The sequence below is a fragment of the Kogia breviceps genome, chromosome 10, assembly GCF_026419965.1.
Source record: "Kogia breviceps isolate mKogBre1 chromosome 10, mKogBre1 haplotype 1, whole genome shotgun sequence".
In the NCBI taxonomy this organism is placed as follows: domain Eukaryota; kingdom Metazoa; phylum Chordata; class Mammalia; order Artiodactyla; family Physeteridae; genus Kogia; species Kogia breviceps.
In genome coordinates, this window is record NC_081319.1 from 85,575,513 (window position 1) to 85,592,787 (window position 17,275).

General features: G+C 38.8%; 1 non-coding gene across 1 annotated transcript; it reads left to right on the forward strand.

Moving 5' to 3' along the window:
* Positions 1-15,072: 15,072 nt before the first annotated feature.
* TRNAF-GAA (transfer RNA phenylalanine (anticodon GAA)) lies at positions 15,073-15,145 on the forward strand. The gene has a single exon. It is a non-coding gene; the product is annotated as a tRNA-Phe (tRNA).
* The last annotated feature ends 2,130 nt before the right edge of the window (positions 15,146-17,275 follow it).

The following is a 17,275-nucleotide window of genomic DNA, read 5'->3' on the forward strand; positions in this document are numbered from 1 at the left end:
CTTTTGAAAGTTCTTGTTTCTTTCCCCATTTTACTTTTTTTGCCCCGCTCAAAAAGAAAGTAAACAGATTTCACAACTATTTGCTATTAGTATTGGCGCTGCCCTGTTTCTACTTCTCGGGTTTGGCAACACCGAGGTTGGCTGCGAAAGGAGGAAAAGATGGAACGAGAAGACAAAGTCTGGGCTCATCCAGCAGCTCGAGATTCCGGAACAAAAAGCACGTCACATTATTATTGATAAAGCAGGAAAGAAGAGATAAGGATGGGAGAATTTAACACATGGTCGCAAGCCAAATTTTCGTAGTTTCTTTTGTTTTCTGAGCCGTTTTGGCCATGATCAGCCTGAAGGTTGAGCAAGAAGAGAGCGTTCCAAAATGGGAAATCAAGAAATTTATTTTCATCAGTGGATGTGGAGAAGTCACACTTAGGCAGCAATAGCTCCATTGGGAATACATTGAGCAGTACCTTGGGCTGAAGATTTCAGAAGTCACAGATTAATTTCCAGTTTTGTTCTGTCTTTACTCTTACCCGAGAATAGGATTTAACTAGATAATTTAGATGATATACAGAAGTAATTTTATCTGAGACTGTTGCATAGGAAAGGAATTTTCCAGACCCAGGGTCAGTGTGGTCCTTGGACCAAAGGAGTTGGTGGTACCTGAGAGCTTGTTAGAAATGCAGGATGTCAGTTCCACCCCAGACTTACTGAACTAGAATTAGCATTTCGACAGGATCCACAAGTGTGTCCTTTGCACGTGAAAGTTTGAGAATCACTGGTTTGAGTGCTATGATGTGGATTTAAAGGGTATATATTATAAATATATGGCTGTATTATAATTTTTTGCAACTTCCCATTCTAATGTAGGAAAAACAATTGCAAAAAATGTATTTCTATTGTTGAACAATTTTTGTATTCTAATAATTGACACTGTTTCCCCTCTCATGGTAATATGATATTTATTAATATTAATTTTTTGAATCAATATACATAATTGAATTAGATGTGAAGTTTCTTTTTAATAAAAGTTTTGCAAGTTTTGCAATCAAGACAGTGCTAACTTCCAGTATAAACTAGGAAGTTTGTATCTTTGTTTCTGCTCGGCAACATCTTAAATAGGATAAGATCTTTCTCAAGTTAAAATGCCTTCACTTTGGAATTTACCTCTTCAAAGGAAGAATAAGAGCTAGCACTCAGGAGCCAGATTTTCTTTAATAGGAGTAATAGGTCATTTTTGGTTCTGTTGACATATTTTTCTCTCTTGTTTTCAAAGTACAATTTTACAATGTCTTTTTGCCACTTGTGTCTACTGTGTCAGGAGAAATGTATTCACATGCTCCAACCATAGGAATTCATCAAATTGCAAAAGGCAAATAGACTAAACTTGAAAAAGAATATCATGAATTCTTACCATTGCTTTTATGTATTATATTAGGGCTCAGGTCCAAATGGAAAATGTTTTTCCCTTCCAACCATAGACTTCTCCAAGGAATTTCACCTCTGAAATTTAAGGAAGAAGAGGATAGAGTGGAAAAGCCAAGAACTTAGTATGAGAAAACCATAGGAAATATAGAGTGGAAATTTCAAAAAAACTATATGCCAATAAAAGCAACATGTGACAAATGGAGGTACTTCTTTGAAGGCTAGCTGTGTCTAACATTGGCCCAGGACAAAAAGGGCTCATTTTAAAGTACATTGTAGATGAATTCTGGAAATTCAACTATGTTTTATTTGGGGGCTCTATCCTTCAACAAGCTTTTGTTTAGCTTTCTTTGGGGAGGAATTAAAGACTAAGGACCTCTGAGAAGAAAGGGGAGGTGGTCATGTGTGTGACACCCTCTGTGAATGTGTGAGAGGTCACAGTTGGGCAGGATCATTGGCTGCATAGGAATAGGCAAGCAGACAATATCCACTAGGCCATGCAGTCACTCTGACTCAAAAGGCAGTGATTTATTTTTTTCAAAGCCATATTTAATAGGAGAAAAAAGAATACTTAATCCTTTACTGCCTACTCTAGGAACAGTTTCTTCATATTCAATCAAGGTGGGAAACTTAGAGCAATATTACTAAACCTCTCTGTCCAGGTCAACAAATCGAGATGTTGTAAACACCAAACATCATAAGTGTTAATTCAAATTCCAGAGCATTACATAAAACCTTTTTACATGAATACTTTATCCCTTTTGGTCTGTCAACTTTGTGTGTGTGTGTTTTAGCTAACACCTCTACTGTGTCACATTATTATTCTTCTAGTGGTGGGAACAATTAAGATCTAGTCTCTTAGCAAGTTAAATGTTTACAACACAGTTTTGTGGTCTGTAATCCCTGGACTGTGTATTATATCTCCAGGACTTATTTGTCTACTAGTTGCAAGTATGTACCCTTAAACAACATCTCTCCAATTCCCCACCCCTCAGGCTTTGGTAACCACCATTCTACTCTGTTTTTTTTTTTTTTTAAGATTCTACATATAAGGGCTATCATATAGTATTTGTCTTTCTCTGTCTGACATCTCACTTAACACAATGTCTTCAAGACCCATCCATGTTTCTCATATATAACATCTTCTTTACCCTTTCATCCTGGTCTGTCATTAAAAAATGGCACCCAACTAGTTACAGTTTTCTCCCTGGTTTTAGATGCATTATAAAAGCACTTCATACATCCGCTAATTGCTGACTATTTTCACAGAAAATTGATAAACAACTTTGGTGTTCAGTGTACATTGGAGTAAACAGAAAAAACCAAAATGAAGCCAAAACTTGTGAGGAACTTCTGGTAATGTAACTGGTAGTTAGGCTTCTCCAATTTCAATGACTCTGGAAACTTTCATATTTGTGCTTTCACCCTCAAACAGCCTACTGTAATAATTTCCTACTCATCCTCCTGGACTCTCTCTCTCTCTCTCTCTCTCTCTCTCTCTCTCTCTCACACACACACACACACACACACACACACACGCTCATATACTAGAGCTTGTAGAATTTTGTGGGTGCCTCTTCTCTAGCGCTCAATTTCAGCGAAACCTGCCACTTTTGTCTCCTCCTATCTATTCTACCAGCCCCATGAGCCAACTGAGAGAGAAATTCTGTCAAACCAAGAATGTCCTCTCAATTCCAAAAGATATTCAATGATATATTTACTAATATAGGCAAAGACATAAGATGAATGAGGAAGATATAATACATACTAGGAGTTGTACCAGAAAACGAGTCTTTCTGGGTCTTCTCTGGAAGTTTCAAGGCCATGATGCTAACCAGTGTGACTGCTAGGGTTCAAGATCAGACTAAGAAGCATTTTTGTTTGTTTGCTTTTGTTTCTGCTTTTTGGCTTTGCACAACTGTCAGTAAAAGAGTTCCTGATCGCTGCATCTCAAAGGACCTTTTCAGTTCTCACTCTGCTGCCTCTCTGTATGCTGTGCCTTCTGAACACTCCCACGCCCGTGTATTCATATCAGAGCGCAGAGCTGAGTTTACTGCGCTGCACTGACAGGCGGGAACCGATGGATGGATCTGTTAAATTCAGCATGTCCAAACCAACACCATCTTCTCCGCATAATCTCTCTTCCATTCTGAAGAAGAAGGAGGAGGAGGAAGAGGAGGGGAGGAGAAGGGGGAAGATGAGGGGGAGGAGGAGGAGCTCCCCAGGGTAACGGCCTGGTCCAGTGGTTAGGACTCCGAGCTTTCACTGCCGAGGGCGCAAAAGAACAATAGATCTCTTTTTTGCTTTTCTTCCTGTTTCTTGGATGTCTGGGTTCTCTTTTATGTGCGACCCACTTTGTTTCTTGCTCTGTAAACCCAGTAGGTATCTCCAACCTGTGTCTAGATACCTATTAACTTGCTTTTAATCAACACTTCTTTCCATCCCTGAATCTGCTGTTTAGTGCTTGCCTTGAGCACTATTCTCCTAGACTATTCTATGAAACTTCTTAGTTGCCATCAGGATGTAATAAAGATGAATAGACTGTTGGGAATGAATCGCTGAACGAATTGCCGGCGGTTTTTATTTTCACCTGGGGTTTTCCCATTAAAATCTTGCCCTTAACATACTTGTTGAGCAAACAGCAAATAGCAAGAAGTGTTTTATCCAAGGAAAAGTTCGTCAGTTTTCTGACACACGTTTTCAATATTTTTCGTTCCACTTCAAGTTTTATTTGGTAAAGAATCAGTATCACCCACAGCTCCCTGGCCCTCTCTATCTTAATGCAGTCACGAATCCTGCTCCGACACACAGTACTGCTAAAACCACAAATACAGCAACTGGGGAGACAGGCCCACAGAATACTGTGAGATATTTCTTGAAGGACCTCCACCGTCCTTCCTGAAAGAGGGTGGAGCTTAGTGGTAGAGCTCGTGCTTCGCCTGTACGAGACCCCGGGTTCAATCCTCGGCACTTCCAGCTGTTGGCTTTGAAGAAACCGTGAGACTGAGGTGCTGTATTTCTTGATTACTTTACCCATTACCTGCTCACAAGGAAAGTAAACATATGATCTAAGACGTTCTTTTTTTTAAACATCTTTATTTGAGTATAACTGTTTTACAATAGTGTGTTAGTTTCTCCTTTACAACAAAGTGAATCAGTTATACATATGTTTCCATATCTCTTCCCTCTTGCGTCACCCTCCCTCCCACCCTCCCTATCCCACCCCTCTAGGTGGTCACAAAGCACAGAGGTGATCTCCCTGTGCTATGCGGCAGCTTCCCACTAGCTATCTAATTTACATTTTGTAGTGTGTATATGTCCCTGCCACTCTCTCACTTCGTCACAGCCCACCCTTCCCCCTCCCCATATCCTCAAGTCCATGCTCTAGTAGGTCTGTGTTTTATTCCCGTCCTACCACTAATCTCTTCATGACATTTTTTTTCTTAGATTCCATATATATGTGTTAGCATACGGTATTTGTTTTTCTCCTGACTTACTTCACTCTGTATGACAGACTCCAGGTCTATCCACCTCATTACAAATAACTCAGTTTCATTTCTTTTTATGGCTGAGTAATATTCCATTGTATATATGTGCCACATCTTCTTTATCCATTCATCTGTTGATGGACACTTAGGTTGCTTTAAGACATTCATTTTAATGCTGTACTATTTAGACTTCATGAACCTCAAAACCACTTAAGTCAGCTGACAGAGTAGAAGTCTATTAGTTTCCTACGGAGGCTATAACAAATTGCCAAAAACTTGGTGGTTTAAAACAACAGAAATTTATTCTTTTACCCTCTGGAGGCCAGGAGTCCAAAATTAATATCACTAGACAGACATCAGGGTGTTGGGAGAGTGCTGCTACCTCCAGAGGCTCTAGGAGGAGAATCCGTTCTTGCCTCTTCCAGCTTCTGGTGGTGGCTGGCGTTCCTTGGCTTGTGGCAGCAACACCCCAGTCTCTGTCTCCGTGGTCACGCTGCCTTCTCCTCTGTGTGTGTGCAATCCCCCTCTGCCTCTCTCTTTTAAGGACACTTGTGATTACATCAGGCCTACCCGGATAATCCAAAGGAATCTCTCCATTTCAAGATCCTTAATGTAATTGCATCTGCAAAGACCTTTTTCTATATAAGATGACATTCACAGGTTCTGAGGATTGGGACCTGCTATCTTTGGGAGCAATTATTCAGCCTACTATTCATAGGATCCCCTAAACCCAAAACAAGTGTGCCGTCATAACTTTTCACCTTGGCTTCTATTTTCCGCTATTACTGAGAGAAGAGAAAAAGGAGAAGAAAATAAGAGGCTTGAGGAAAAATTGCTTTAGTTTCCTTGGTTTTATGTGAAGTTTTAGGATGAGAAACAGAAAGTCTTCTCTCTGATTAGTCTCTCCATCACCAAAAGTTTAGTCCAAAAATAAACCAGAGAATACTAGTTGAATGAGTGGGTGATGCTATGGGAAAGGACAGCTGTCAAGAAGCTAGAGTCCTGCCAAACATGAAAAAAAAAAAAAAAGATTCAACTTTACATGACTCAGCTTACACATGCCACATTGCTATTTTGTACTAGCCAATTTCCCTTTATTTTGTCACTCATCCATTGTTACTTCTTTTCAAATCTCTAAATAAGATTATGCCTGGAAATGTCAGTTAACAGCAAATATGCTACCATGAAGAAGTGGCAAGAAAAACGTTTTTTTGGTATGTATGTCAAAATGGAAATTATTAGCTGCCAAAACAAGAAGATATGTAATTCACAAATGTCTAAGACATTTTCACTGTAGCGAAAAACCAGCCATTTCCTCTACTGTTTCCTGCCCATATAATCACTCTGCTTTGTATTTTCCAGGCACCCCTCAAAATTTCTAGTCCATTGATGGCCCTGTTAAAGGGCCATTATGGTTACAAATCCATCACTATCTCTGCCCATCTTCACCGCTGAATATTAGAGAGGGAAGGGAATTCTGTCTCCCAGCTTTACTCTTTCTTTCCCTACGAGAACGTTACTCTTTCTTTCCCTCCTCACCTCTCAGCTCTGAGAAAGAAATTCAGTCTCTTTCAAATGTCCTTAGTTGATTAATTCACAAGCAAGGAGTGTGAAAGGAAAAGAGAGCAAAACACCACTAAATTCTAATATAAATTGGGAAATTTGCATCTTTATCTCTGCTTAGCAATGTTTTCAATATGATGGGAACCACTTGAGAAGCACCTACTGTCCAAATCTTGGGACCATTTCAGAACACTGGGTTGCCTCTCCCTCAATAACCAAAAACTGTGGAATATATAATTACTCGGACAAACAATATTTTTCTAAACTATTTGAGAACAATTTGCAGATATTATATCTTTTTCTCCACAAATCTTCTTATTATACATTTCCATCATAATCTTTTTATTTTATACATTTAATATATATTTCTTAAGAGTAAGGGCATTTCCTTACCACAGCACAATGATCAAATTCAGGAAATTTAACACTGGTAAGTCTTTTCTAATATACAGTGCATATTTAACTAATTTTACCAATAAAATACTTTATAGAAATTTCTCTCCCAAACTAGGTCCATTCCAGAGTCACGTATGAATTTAGTTACTCCTTAGTCTCCTTTAATCTGGAACGGTTTCTCAATCTTGCCTTTTGTGAGATTGACATGTTTTTGAAGAGCACATGCCAATGATTTTGTAGAATATTCTTCAGTTTATGTTTTGATTAGACTAAGTTCAGGTTATGAATATTTGGGAGGAATATCACAGAAATTATGTTTCCCTCTATCACAGCAAGGGGCATGTGATGTCAGTTTCTCCCATTGTTAGTGATGTCAGCTTTGATTACTTGGTTAAAGTTGTGTCTAATAGGTTTCTTTCCCCATAAACTCATTCCCTCATAATTAATAAGTAATCAGTAAGGGATACTCTGAGACTATACAGATATTCCTATCCTCATCAAAAGTTTACCTATGCTTTTAGCACTGATCTATGAATTTTGCCAGTCTATTATTATTATGATGGTAATTTTATAACTTTGTTATTACCTCTGCCTTTATTAGTTGGCATACCACTGTAAGGAAAAATTTCTCTTCTTCCATATTTATTCATTTAAGTATCCAAGGATTATAATCATTTATTGTCATTATTCATCTCAAACTGCCCCAGATTTGACCAGTGAGAGCCCTTTCAAGTTGGTTTCTGGATCCTTCTGAATTGTCCTCATGATTTTTGAGCAGTTATATTCTAGCACAGAAAGATAACTTAGGATCATCTTGTACTCTCCCTCATCCAGTCTTAGAGTCTGTGAGTCCTACAAGTAGCTCTGTTTCCTTTTAGTGGGGATTGGTATTCAAAAATCAAGATATGGGACTAGCATTGCTTATTGCTACCGAGATATTAGTTTTTCTAGGCCCTGTTAGCAGACAGATCTGGAGGGAAAATGACAGATACACAAACAGACACACGTACACACACACACACACACACACACACACACACACACACATTTCATATCCAGAGCCAACAGGGCTATTCATTACTTACCTCCTTCTCTTACAGTGAAAGCCCTGAATTCCAACAACAATATATGTGTTCATTTTCCCAACCACACAAAAGTAAATTCACACACACACACATGCATAAAAATAAATAAATTTCACACAAAATAGCAGAATTGACATACCCTTAACAATACAAAAAATAACCCTGCTACATAGAGGTTATGATTTGTTTTCTTTTTTTTTCTTGTCTTTACAATTGGGATAAAGTACTGTGTAAAACATTTATTTGGATGTGTTCTTTCTTTTTCTCTTGAATGAGGTTATGTTATCCTTTTGAAATGCAGTTATATTTTTTTCTACTCATATGCAATTTTGCAGTAGTTTCACACACACTTGAGTCAGTTTTATTTTTTGACTATGTAAAACATTAATGTTTTCAAGAGTCAAAAGAATTCAGAGAGTAATATTCAGATAAATTGTGGGAGAATGTTGTGTCCTGTGACTCACCCAAGTGATGGAATGGAAGCACAATCCAAGCAAGCTAATCTGATGGCAACCCAACTTTGTGATCAGATTCTGATCACAAGCTGACCACAAATCAAGAACAGTGCCTTTCTTTCTACCATTAAGGTTCCTTTATCCTGGAGTAGCCATGCCTGAGAAAGGATAAAGTATAAGGAGTTTAGAAATAGCAGAATTGAACTTAAGGTGGCTTATTTTGATAACCTGGTCTTCAAAGATGCAATGCTGGTCACTAGAAGGTCACAGAAAGTCTTCTGAGAAGCTGATAAGAGTGAGGGGGTATAGCTCAGTGGTAGGGCATGGGCTTAGCATGTACAAGGTCCTGGGTTCAATCTGTAGGACCTCCACTTTTGTATTTTCTTCTTACCCACATACCCTAAGAACTCTTGCTTTCTTAAATATCTTTGTCAAACTCAGTCGTCTTGTCTATGGCAATTCTTTCTTAACCTTTTCGGGACACAGGGAGGAATTGTGCTCCTTCACTAAAGTTATCTGTTGTTTGCTCTATTATTGACTGCATCTCTCCAAGCACTGTCAGCAATCACTAGCGCGTGGGCCACTGTCAATAGGTTATAAAAAGCAAGTAGCAGTTTTCCCAACCACCTAATTTCCAGTTGTATGGAATCTGAAAGCATTAGCAAATGTGGGTCTGTGTGGCCTAATGGACAAGTCATCTGACGTCTTGTCAGAAAGTTAATCACTTAAGTTCTTCTATGGTTCTTTTATTCTAGCTCCTTCCTAACCAGGATGCAGGAGGCTGGGAAGATTTCACTAAAATATTTCACTAGATTTCACTGCCAGTGTTTGATGACGGTGTGCTGGTGGGCACTTTTTGGCTCAGAGCCCCTCAAACTCTGGAGCTTACATAAAAGTCATTTAACTACAAACAAATGACAGACAAGGAAAAGATAGCAGTCACCTCAGCAGAAATCTGTAAAGGGAAATAGTACTTCTCTGGGTGTTCGAAGAAAGTTTCCAGTCTGAAACGGAAAACATTCTGAACTCTGGGGTCCAAGATCAATCTAGGGGAAAGTTCATTTCTTTGTTTCCCACAAATACAGAAAGAGCTCTTATTCTCCCAATCCCAGTAGATCATTTCCAACCTTACTCTACTTACTCTCCAGGGACACCCTCCTTCCAAACTACTGAACAACCCGTATCTCCAGATCAGAGCTCTTTGCACAGCTTCAGATTCTGGTATCACAATGCCTAAGCAGAAATCCACAGGATACACCGTCTTTTTTTTAAAAACATCTTTATTGGAGTATAATTGCTTTAGGTGTGTTAGTTTCTGCATTATAACAAAGTGAATCAGCTATACATATACATATATCCCCATATCTCCTCCCTCTTGCGTCTCCCTATCCCACCCCTCTAGGTGGTCACAAAGCACCAAGATGATCTCCCTGTACTATGTGGCTGCTTCCCATGAGCTATCTATTTTACATTTGGTAGTGTATATATGTCCGTGCCACTCTCTCACTTTGTCCCAGCTTACCCTTCCCCCTCACCATGTCTTCAGGTCCATTCTCTACATCTGCATCTTTATTCCTGTCCTGCCCCTAGGTTCGTCACAGCCATTTTTTTTCTTTTAGATTCCATATATATGTGTTAGCATACGGTATTTGTTTTTCTCCTTCTGACTTACTTCACTCTGTATGACAGACTCTAGGTCCATCCACCTTACTACAAATAACTCAATTTCATTTCTTTTTATGGCTGAGTAATATTCCATTGTATATGTGTGCCACATCTTCTTTGTCCATTCATCTGTCTATGGACAATTAGGTTGCTTCCATGTTCTGGCTATTGTAACTAGAGCTGCAATGAACATTGTGGTACATGACTCTTTTTGAATTATGGTTTTCTCAGGGTATATGACGGTAGTGGGATTGCTGGCTCTTATGGTAGTTCTATTTTTAGTTTTTAAAGGAACCTCCATACTGTTCTCCATGGTGGCTGTATCAATTTACATTCCCACCAACAGTGCAACAGGGTTCCCTTTTCTCCACACCCTCTCCAGCATTTATTGTTTGTAGATTTTTTTGATGATGGCCATTCCGACCAGTGTGAGGTGATACCTCATTGTAGTTTTGATTTGCATTTCTCTAATGATTAGTGGTGTTGAGCAGTCTTTCATGTGTTTGTTGGCAATCTGTATATCTTCTTTGGAGAAATGTCTGTTTAGGTCTTCTGCTTATTTGGGGATTGGGTTGTTTGTTTTTTTGATATTGAGCTGCATGAGCTGCTTATAAGTTTTGGAGATTAATCCTTTGTCAATTGCTTCATTTGCAAATATTTTCTCCCATTCTGAGGGTTGTCTTTTCATCTTGTTTATGTTTTCCTTCACTGTGCAGCAGCTTTTAAGTTTCATTAGGTCCCACTTGTTTATTTTTGTTTTTATTTCCATTTCTCTAGGAGGTGGGTCAGCGAGGATCTTGCTGTGATTTATGTCATAGAGTGTTCTGCCTATGTTTTCCTCTAAGAGTTTTATAGTGTTTAAATGTTTACATTTAGGTCTTTAATCCATTTTGAGTTTATTTTTGTGTATGGTGTTAGGGAGTGTTCTAATTTCATTCTTTTACATGTAACTGTCCAGTTTTCCCAGCACCACTTATTGACGAGGTTGTCTTTTCTCCATTGTATATTCTTGCCTCCTTTATCAAAAATAAGGTGACCATATGTGCGTGGGTTTATCTCTGGGCTTTCTATCCTGTTCCATTGATCTATATTTCTGTTTTTGTGCCAGTACCATACTGTCTTGATTACTGTAGGTTTGTAGTATAGTCTGAAGTCTGGGAGCCTGATTCCTCCAGCTCCATTTTCTTTCTCAAGATTGCTTTGGCTATTTGGGGTCTTTTGTGTTTCCATACAAATTGTGAAATTTTTTGTTCTAGTCCTCTGAAAAAATGCCATTGGTAGTTTGATAGGGATTAAAAAAAAAAAATCTATTTTTGTTTTCAACCACCAAAGGGAAAACCAAGCCAGCAAACTACTAAACATTCAGAAAGCAGAGAAGCAGTCTCTTTCTCCATCTACAGAAGCCAAGAAACCTGGAGGTCTTCCATAATGAATCCTCCCCTTTTCTTATTCTCCAGAAGCTGTAACTGTCCACCAGGCAGTCACAAACCACCTGTACAGCTAATCTTGAGGTCATCCACTTGACTTGTGAGGGACTCATCTATATTGCTCTGTGCCTGTACTAGGAGTGAAGAGACCATGGCTTCGTCTATAGGTATCAACGACTGTTCAGTGACTGTGGCTTTCCACGACCAGAGTCTTCAGACCCTGTTCCACAGTTCAGACTCCTTTTGAGGCAAGAGCATCGGGTGAGGAGTAAAGGAGCCTGTGGCAAATGCCAGGAAGAGTTTCTTCAGGAGAAAGTTGTGTTTCAATAAGCTTCTAAGAGTTAGAAATATGTGCAGAAAGCAAACGGGAACTTTCTCATTTTTTTGCTTTTCAAGCAAAACCTTAAAAAAAATAAGACGCTTCCACGGTCTCGGTTGTGTTCAACCTCAACGTTGCCGCTTCTACTGTCGACTCTGCTCCCACCGCATCCACGCCCCCAAACCGGGGCATCCCTGCAGCTCCTAAACTACCAGTGCCAGAGGTTCCTGAACTTCAAACGAAATCTCACCCTCACGTTTGTCCCCCAAAGCGCTCAGCCTGTCTATCCAGCAATGGAGAGTTGTGAGGCGCTCCCGAAGCCAGAACAGTCTTCGACATAAATAGCCAAATCCTTTTCTGGGACAAGCCTACCTCCCTTGAGAGAAAAAGATCTCATCTCTTTCCTCATACCAGGACCAAGCCACGGAGAGACGTGGAGCTTAGACACCTCCCACCTCACGCCATCAACTTCCCCTCAAATCCTAATTATTTTGAGGATGCTTTTCCTTTGCCCACCTCCTCTCTGTCCCTTTTCTCCTTTTCTTCTCCACTTCACCCCACCCCGCCTCTTCCCTTTTCTGGCACTCCTCTCCTCCCTACTGTGTGCTCCGGAATGAAATTTGCAAAGTAGCTTAGCGCACTACTAGTCACATTTACACACTTTAAAATCTCTGTATTGAGACGCTCATGTGTAGCTGATATTTTAATTTCCACATTGCTTTCTAATTCCTTTCCTTATGTTCCCAGATCAGCCTTTCCCCAGCATAGGTTGATGCTTGGTCTGGTGGGGGGCTAGGTGCATGGCTGGGGCTAAAACCCTGGGTAGATAGAGAAATGCTGGGGGGAGAAAGAATCAGTAAGAGTATCTAAAATAATTTTAGAGGAAGTCATCCAAAGACTTGCATCCAAATTTCCACTCACACCAAATTTTGGCTAAAGGCAAAAAGCTCGACCCTTTCAGAATCGGAGATTGAGATTTGAGAACCTGTCCAGATATACACAGGGGTTTATTAAAATTCACTTAGCAGGTGGTTCTTGGCTGCTGCCCTTTCCTCATTCCAGAGATTATTATTTCTGAAATCCTGAAAGCCCCTGAAATTGTTTCTATTTTATTTAACAAAAGGAGTCCTATGTCCTGGCACTGTTCACTTCTTATAAAAAGTTCCTAATGCTCACAGATAGGTAAAAAACAATTCTTAGCCAGGCACCAGTCTGCAGACCACAATCTGAAAAGCACTAATGACGAGGTAAGATGTACTGGAGGTAATGAGGTATCCAAGGAGATCCTTTTTCTTCTTTTCTTGTTATTTAAATTGAGGCTTAATTAATGTAAACAAAAATGCGTGAAATTTAATGATTCAGCTTGATGGGTTATAACGTATGCATACACCCATGTAACCAACAGCTCTGGCAAAGATACATGATTTTTCAGCCCCCAGCTGCTTCCTTGTGCCTCATCCCAATCAATGCCACTCTCTGACCTCTATCACCATAGATTAGTTTTTCTTGCGTTTTGAAATAATATAAATAGAATCATACAATATGTACTAATTTGAGTGTGGATTCTTGCACTCAATCTTTAAAAAGTTGGATACATCCATATTGTTGCTAGTAGCAGCAGTTCTTTTTCATTGCTTGGTAATATTCCATTGTATGAATAGTGTGCATCACAACTTTTTAATTCATTTTGCTGTCAATGTACATTTAGAGTGCTTCTAGTTTGGGGCTGAAATGTCTAATGTGGTCACTAGCATTCCTATATTTGTCTTTCAAGGGAAATACTCATGCATTTATCTTGGGTATAAATGGAGCTGTGGAGTTTTGGGGGCATAGCTTACATGTAAATTTAGATTTAGTCAATATTTCCAAATAGTTTCCCAATGTGTGTGCACCAGTTTACGGTCTCATCAGCAGTTGTGTGAGTGAGTATTCCAGTTGCTCCACATGCTCAGCAGCACTTGATATTGTCAGTTCTCTTAAGGTAATTGATTCTGGTGAAGAGAAGTATTATTTCATTTGGTTTTTAAATTTGCATTTCCCTCATAGCAAATTATGTTGGGCAGCTTTTAAATTGCTTATTGGCTATTTTGGGTATCCTCTTTTTGTGAAGTGCATGTTAATTTGCTCTTTCTTAATGAGATTTTAGTCTTTTTCTTAGTGTTTTGTAGAAGTTCTTCACAGATAATGGTCTTTTGTAAAACATATTGAAATATCTTCTCTCAGACTGTAGTTCATCTCTTCTTAAGAAGGATAGGACTTGAAAAATTTTGTAAGAATAGGAAAGAGAAAAAGAGAGAGAGGTTGAAGTCAGAAAAAAAAATAAAAAGTTCCATCTGGAAATCTTTCCTGGTGGGTGCAGAAAAAAACGCCTCCAGGCAGTTTGCTGGGGCGGGAACTTCGGAAAGAGCTGATAGGATGAAATGTGTTAAGGGCAGAAACGGTGCTATTTGACTTGCGACCCTTACATTTCTCCTAGTGTAGCAGCTTAAGAGGATACAGTTTAGAGGTTTAAGAAATAGTAGGATTTGAGACAGTGGCTTTTCTATCTGGCCAGCTACCGTCTCTTTGAAGACCCCCCTCAGAAATATGGTTATTATTTCAAAGATGATCTTCACGACCTTTCTGTCGTGAGAGGTGTATGTAGTTCAGTGGTGGTTTATCCTTTCCTTACGAGAGGGCTGGAAATCATACACGTGCATCTATTTTTCTCCCTTTACGCTTTGCTTGCTCACACGGAAATAGACACATTATCCGATGGATTGCCTTTAAATGCTTCCGGTTTCTACTCTCTGTGTCTCCGCACCAACAACCACGTGTCAGCGCAAGGAAGACAAGGGAAAGGAAGTGACTAGAAGAAAAGAATTGGCTCCTTCCGGATTTCCTCAAGCCGAAGCAAGAAGCCCTTCTCCATATTAACGTGCTCAATAATCCTTTTAGCCTTGTCATTGAAGAGCAAGACAGAAAAAGAACCGAAAGACTAGGCTCGATAATTTCATTTTGAATTGCCTTAGTTTTCTGAGCTGTCTTTGAGTAGCGGAGTAGCCAAATCCATTTCTCCCCCTATACGTCCCTCCTCCTCTACCAACCCATCCAGTCTCCTAAAACTGGATCCTATTTTTAGACATGGATTTCAGGGGAGCCCATATATTTTGGGGCGAACGAATGGGTGATGTTGAACAAAATAAGATTAGACTGGCCCCCACAAATGAAAACTTTAAATTTTGGGAGAACAGCTAAAGGGAGCTCTTCGAGGTGGCCGAAATAGCTCAGTTGGGAGAGCGTTAGACTGAAGATCTAAAGGTCCCTGGTTCGATCCCGGGTTTCGGCATTAGCGTTTTACTGTGGTGTAATTATTAACCCGTTACACGACAGTTATGCCCCAATCCCCAAAATCTATATATAACTACAAATTTTACGGCTTTTTGCAAGCGCGATCAAGGGATGTGTGTGTGTGTGTGTGTGTGTGTGTGTGTGTGAAGTGTCTTCCACGAAGTGTTTACTGACAGTGATATTTTATTTAAAGTTTCAAAACCTAGGAAATTATTTTCCTAGGAGCTAGGAAATTCCAATATGCTACATGCCCTTGCACTTACAATTCATTTCTGCCTTTATGTTGTGTGTGTGCTTTTTAATCACAAGAATTGTTGTTGGTGGTGGTGGGGAAACCTGCAGAAAAAAGAACTACTACACTGTGTAAGTGTATGTATGTGGGTGTGGTATATGCAAGGAAAATTTTCCAATCAGAAAATATGGGTTTGTGTCTTGAGTCCACCCCATTTTTAAACTGCTAGAATAAGGAGCTTTGTTGAACATCATTGAACTTTTAAACAATTACAAGAACATGCAGAGTTTTCTTTTTGACAAGACATTCATTCCTCAGCCTTCCACCCGTCTAGAATTTGCACATCTTAAGTTATTTCTGTTTTGTTATCCAGGAAAGAATGAAAATAAGCACTTCTTTAAGAATTATTCTGTTGAATTTTCACAAGGGAACCTAGAATACTGAAAAATGAAAGCAAATGGACAGTAAAGTCGTCAAGACTCAGGTACCAATACCCCATTTTTTCCTTTTAATTTTGACTTTATTTCTTGAAACTCTTTGTTAGGGATAATAGGTCACTGTTGTGTCATTTTGAACTGTTTTCTTCTTTTCAAATTTCTGTGTCAGTTTCATAGTGTCTGTTTTCCACCGACAGCTCTCGGACACTTTGTCAGAAGAAAATAACCAACACTATTTCAACATCAGAACTGCATCAAGTTGCAAATGGAAAATTGGTACAAACTGAGAAGCAACGTCAAGGTAGGGACATTCGTTGTACAGGAACTTGGCATTAGAAACTTATCCATTAACAATCTATTCCTCCTCAATTCAGAAGCTTGCATTTTATTTCATTAAGAAGTATTTGATTGGACAAACAGCATCATTGAGTATTTTATTGCCTAACACAGTAATGATTCCTTTACATTCTGTTGAAGTGGGAGGTCTAGGGTGATTCACAAAACATAATTAGCCTCACATTCAATATCTAAAAAATGAGGCTAATGATGTCTATGTAAAAAGGGATACTGTAAATACCAAAGGAGATCATGCAAGTGAATGCTTTGTGTCATGTCCACACATAGTAGGAAACTGGTAGACTGTGCTCCATATTCTTTGGTTCTGGTGTTCTCCCAGAACAGCATCTAAACATGTCATGTCTTCTGTAGCTAGGGCTGTCCAATAGCAATATAATAAAGCCATAAATGAGTCACTTTTGTAACTTTACATTTTCTAGTAGTCACATAAAAAATAGAAATAAGTGGTCTTAATTGAAGAAGAATATTTAAATAACTTGGTGTATCAAAAACATCATTAAATAGTCAATCAAAAAATTATTAATGATATAGTTTACATTTTAAATATCATATTAAGTCTTTGAGGCCTGATATATATTTTACACTTACAGCACATCTCAATTTTTAAGTGTTCAATACTCAAAGTGGCTAGTGGCTACCATTTTGGACAATGCAAGGTTAAACATACACGTCATAGATTTTCAGATTTTCTGAATTGAGTATTTATGGCATGAGTATGTTCTGTCTCTCAATTTAGAAGTTTAATTCCTGATAAGAATTCTGTATTAAATGAATCCATAGTCTGAAGATGGCTATAGATTTTTTAAAAAATTAAGTATAGTTGATTTACAATATATATTAGTTTCAGGTGTACAACATAGTTACGCAACAATTTTTATAACTCTAAATATTTAATTTAAAAAATCCCCACTTTGTTCATGGGGCAAAAAGAAAAAAAAAGGCATACCTTATTATTATGAATTCCTGAGACCCCAATAGACATGAAGTTTTCACCAGGTGTAGCACAAAATTATGACCAAGCAGTGTTTCTGCAAACCTTCCTAATATTGGAAAGCATCATAAACCTAATATTTTACAACATCAAACAGTCAAGAAAATCCTC